Source organism: Botryllus schlosseri, chromosome 2 (assembly GCF_051294905.1).
Source record: "Botryllus schlosseri isolate E-star chromosome 2, Bs_hap1, whole genome shotgun sequence".
Taxonomy (NCBI): Eukaryota; Metazoa; Chordata; class Ascidiacea; order Stolidobranchia; family Styelidae; genus Botryllus; species Botryllus schlosseri.
In genome coordinates this window covers 11,444,090-11,449,633 of record NC_137237.1, presented here as the reverse complement: position 1 = coordinate 11,449,633, position 5,544 = coordinate 11,444,090, and the positions used below count along the sequence as shown (strand labels likewise).

The window sequence follows — 5,544 nt, the reverse complement described above, 5'->3', positions numbered from 1 at the left end:
CAAGCTTGGCTCGTTTTGCAATCACCAGGGTTCACCAAGACGCGGGCCACATGCGGACGGCGATCTGATTTGTGATTTTGGAAGAACGCGAAGTAAAGCATTTTGAAATGCTAAAAATGATTTCAGTTTCAAATTATTGTTGTTTTTTCAAAATAAGCTATTCGCCTGTGCCCAACAACACTATCCCGCACCAGCAGAAACGTCTTCGGCGTTGTACTAAAGCATGCTGGTTATTATTTGTCACAATTAGGCCTACTCTACTACGATATGATCGTACGTACGGTGTACTCTAAGTAATGCGATGGTGACTTGAAGGTTGGCACTAGATTTCCCTGCGGACAACGAGGCATTTTCAGGAAAACAATAAGTTAGATTAGAATTAGAATTAGAGCATAGGACCATTTCACAAATTAGATTAGAATTAGAATTAGAGCATAGAAACATTTCACAAATTAGATTAGAATTAGAATTAGACCATAGACACATTTTACAAGCTAGATTAGAATTAGATTTCGTGCATTTCGCTCTAATTTAGTGAAATTAGATAACTATCATCATCATCATTGGTTTATTAGCAATTTTATCAGTTCAATAGGCCTACACCACAAAAAATGCGATACAATGAAAAGACAGGAAGATGTCGAAGCGACTAGGAGTTGTCTATGAAATCAGACACCCACCTTGGCCTAGGCGATGTAAAGAGGAGGCATGCACACTAAATGAAAGTAAAGAAGATGGTATAGAAAAAGGAAGCGACAAGAAATAGGGCGGCATGTCATGGGAAGCGAGATCGACAGCTAGAATTATCGGTTGCCGGAGAACCCGGCCCTACCAACTCGGCCCTCGGAGAACCCGGCCCTCGGTGAATTCCTCGGGAAATTTTGAAATTAAGTGTATTCACAAGTATTAATATGAATTAATAAAGTAATAATGTTATTATCAACTGATTTGTCAATCTTGTAAGGTCAGGGCATGCGTAGATCACGCAGTCACGGAGTGATCAGATCACGTGATCACGCTTGCGTGGTCGGCTCAGTGTTGAATTGACTTGGCGCGGGGCGGACGTGCGACGTTCGACATACTAGTATCTGTTCATGACATCGCATTGGGTCTTATCGCATTGTACATTGTGTGTGAATTGTTCAGATGAAAAATATATCCCAACGATTGTTATTGCTCACATATCAACCACTCGTGGTCTGCTCGTTATTGCAACTGTAGGTTGAGGTGGGGTGTTAGGGTTGGGTAGGGTAGTTGGGAAAGGAGACATTAGGGTTCGGGGAGTGGGACATTAGGGTTGCCGGAGGTGGGATATTAGGGTTGCCGGGGTGGGATATTAGGGTTGCCGGGGGTGGGATATTAGGGTTGCTGGGGGTGGGATATTAGGGTTGCCGGGGTGGGATATTAGGGTTGCCGGAGGTGGGATATTAGGGTTGCCGGGGTGGGATATTAGGGTTGCCGGGGGTGGGGTATTAGGGTTGCTGGGGGTGGGATATTAGGGTTGCCGGAGGTGGGATATTAGGGTTGCCGGGGTGGGATATTAGGGTTGCCGGGGGTGGGATATTAGGGTTGCCGGGGGTGGGATATTAGGGTTGCCGGGGGTGGGATATTAGGGTTGCCGGAGGTGGGATATTAGGGTTGCCGGGGTGGGATATTAGGCCACATGCTGCAAAGCTGCGGCATCAAACTCCAAGTGCCGAGTTCCCTGGCAAACAATCATGGTGAACCGGTAGCATGCGTGGTAGATTCTTCGATATCAGGCTCTCGCACTGGGAGATCTACCACGGCACGTGATTGTTCCCTATACCTGAGAATCATATCACATTTAATGCATTTTTAATTCAAAATTGTTCGAGGGCCGCATTCACCGAGGTCCAGAGTAGTCGAAAAACGCCATGAATACCACAACAAGTAGACCACAACAAGTAGACCACGCGTGCTTGATATACAAAATTTCGAGTTCGTCGAGGGCCGGGTTCTCCGAGGGCCGAGTTGGTAGGGCCGGGTTCTCCAACGGCCGGGTTCTCTGGTAATCGAATTATCTAGTTGTCCAAGTCTGGTTGCAGAATGACATTCCATACCCATCGTGCCATAATGTGATTTACTGTATAGCAATTCCTGCTTGGCACGTAAAAATCTCTGAATAGAATTGCTTTTGTAAGCGACCCCTGACCATGTGGTTTGTGTGCCCTAAAATTTTGAAGACACCACTTCCATCAGCTCTGCACATAAAATCTGATCATGTATATGCAAATTGCCCAATCAATTCATTCGTTAACTTCAAAACATTTTCGATCGATTTGTAAATTAATGTTCACTGATTCACCATTATCTATAAAATTATAAATTTCGACTCCGGGCATTACCACACGCCAATACATTTTCGGCCAACATGCAATTAGCCGAAGTCTGCTGCCAAAAAGATCGGCGGCGAAAATAACCGCCGCATGTTGGCTGAATCCTTCGACCGCAGGCAGGAAACTGAGGAAACGCGAATACTTTTATATATATTCAATTCGGTAGGCCCTACCTATATCATGCTTATTTTTATTAAGGTATATTTCTTGATTTGATTTATCGAGAAGCGCGCGCGGGTACTCAACAGTTAAAAAAAGAAGTGAAACTGTATATCGCGCTAAGAAAAAATTGCAAGTTGATTTCATATGCTTAAAAAATGTTCGACCTTATACTAATTTCGCCCCCTCCTGGCTACGCCAGTGCCATAATCATGCAATTACGAAAACAACGAATCAACGCACGCGATGATAGCTTTTCATCCGTTCACGCTGAACGTCAACGTACGATTATATTTTACGCGATGACGAGTCCACACGACTCGCCCGGTTAGCTCAGTCGGTAGAGCGTTGGACTTTTAATCCAACGGTCAAGGGTTCAAGTCCCTTATCGGGCGCCAGTTTTTTTCTTCTCTACGTCGCCTCGATTTCAATTAATGATTTTTGACGTACTGATGTCTCTTTCTCCTCGTACCGACACATGTCTTTTCATTTTAATCTCCTGCCCATTTTGATGATGCCTCAACTTGCCGACAAATATAACAAAAATGGAACAACATGTTAAAATGAGGTTTATACCTTAGACGCACTGAGTCTGATTGATTCTTGATTGACTTCACCAAGTCGCCTCCACTCCATCATTCCATACCCTTCACTGATACTGATCTTTCTGTAGTTTCAGGGTTCACGAATCATTTCACCATTTTATAAATATTACCGGTACTCATCTTGTTTCTGTATCACAATCTTGTATGTAATGGCAAACGAGGATAATGAAATCGCATTGTTGGTTTTAAAAATGTATCTAACGAACTTTGTTGCTATCGCACTTATGGATCGAACAATAAAATTAACTGAGTTTCATTCACTACTTCAAGCTCATTTTGCGTGAATAAAATAAATTTTTAGGCCTGTTTCTCACGTTGCCTCGATGGCGCAGTAGGCAGCGCGTGAGTCTCATAATCTCAAGGTCGTGAGTTCGATCCTCACTCGGGGCACTTTTTTTAATCATATAAACAATGTTTACTAAACATACTTATTTGCCTATACATACACTAAATTTTTATTTTGTCAATGGCCTTTCCTGGCCAAAATGCAGAAGCATCCGCCCTATTGACGCCCGATACGTTTCGATTTTTTCACAAAATTTCTACTCAGCTCAGCGCTCCGTTGTCATTGACGCCCATGCTGTTGAATCCACGTTTGGACTGCAAAAGTTGGGACTGTAGATTGTGGGTAGGGTTGCATTTAAAACAAATGACTGTTTAAAATATGTTTTGAATAGCATTTTAAACAAAGGGGCCTTTAAAAATATACGATTTTTTTTAAGTTGTATAATTATCCGACGTGTACACGATATGGAATGGTTGGAGCCCTGAAATGGTCGGCTTAATAGCTGTAGTGTAGGCCTACATAGGTATGGATCATTGGTACGGAATGAATGTTCTGATGATGATGTCCGCTGACCGTAGAAATGCTGCGTGACGATGTAGTTTTGGTTGAGAATATTTTTGGTCCGTGACAGGCAGACTTGGACAACTTGAAAACTTTTAGCTTTTCTAAATTAAATTAGAATTAGAGCTTCACATCTTTTTTCAAATTAGATTAGAATTAGAATTAGAGCTGCACAGTATTTTTCAAATTAGATTAGAATTAGAATTAGAATTTCCGAATTAGCTAAAAATTTAAAATTGAACGAAATTGTGGATTATAAATATACAGCGAAAATCAAGCTCAGTTCACATCAAATCACAGTGCATTGTCATAATAAAACATGAGAATGGCTAACGTCTGTACATCAAGCTTGTCTCATTTTGCACTATACCAGGGGTCACCAACACGCGGGTCACATGCGGCCAACGATCTGATTTGTGATTTTGGAAAAACGCGATAAACAATTTGAAATGCTGAAATTGATTTCAAATATCAAATTATTGTACTTGTTTCAAAATAATCCATTCGCCTGTGCCAAACACGACTATGACTCACTAGCACTAGCTGAAATGGTTTCGGCCATTGGAAACATCGTTGGAGAGTAAGCTGATAAGAGCATATTGCCTTGAAGTAAAATGGTCCAGACAATGCCAAGACCGAGACGCTTAGAAAACGGCCTAGGGCTTTCCACAAGATCAATCTTTAGGATGAGATAGTCCTTCAGCTAGTCATGTCCGCATATCTCCAATATCGATTCATTAGTCGCTGAAAAGCCTGGTCAGGTATATCGTGCGCAGCTTATAGTTCAAAATAAAATTAAGTTTACGATCACGATATTTCATGTTTTATATGTACTTACTTGATAGAATATTACTTCTTTTATCGTAACCAAGCCATCGCCCATGTTAGTGGGCACGGCGTTGTACTGTCGTAAAGCTTTAAAAACATGGTTGCTCAACTGTGTGTGGGCCATTTTGTGTCGATATTGCATTATTGCATGGCTGCAAGAAAGCTAATATGGAAGTCATGCTTACGAGTTCTCAAGCAGCAGCTTTAAGATGAGGAAAACTATTTTCTCCTTTCCAGTAACTCAAAACATCGCAGTCCATGATCTCATGCGCTGCTTCGAAATCTCTTTCCACTTCATTCTCTAACATATTTTCTTTGGTTAGATCTAAAGCCACCATCCTCTTTTTACTTGATGTAGTTATGAGCATGAAAGTGAACAAGCCTGTGTAAACAATCTCTTTTTCTTCGCTACTGTACTGTTTGTGATCGAAACTAGTATGTTGTTCGGAGACTACAAGCTACTATGCCAGCATGGCTATTGTTCGTCACGTTAATACTATGATGGTGCGGTGTATGTCAGTAATGCGATGGCGCCTTGGCACCGGATTTCCCTGTGCGAGAGGGATATTCTTGTTAACTCGGTGCAAAATGCCGCGGACAAAGAGGCATTTTCAGGAAAAGAATAAATTAGATTAGAACTAAAATTAGAGCATATAAACATTTGACAAATTAGATTAGAATTAGAATTAGAGCTACTAAATTTTTCCAAATTAGATTAGAATTACATTACTGGCATGGAAGCATTTCA

General features: G+C 41.5%; 2 non-coding genes across 2 annotated transcripts; both read left to right on the top strand.

The window, feature by feature from the left end:
• The first annotated feature begins 2,838 nt into the window (after positions 1-2,838).
• Positions 2,839-2,911, top strand: Trnak-uuu (transfer RNA lysine (anticodon UUU)). Its single transcript has one exon. It is a non-coding gene; the product is annotated as a tRNA-Lys (tRNA).
• Positions 2,912-3,438: 527 nt separating this feature from the next.
• Trnam-cau (transfer RNA methionine (anticodon CAU)) lies at positions 3,439-3,511 on the top strand. Its single transcript has one exon. It is a non-coding gene; the product is annotated as a tRNA-Met (tRNA).
• Positions 3,512-5,544: the final 2,033 nt, after the last annotated feature.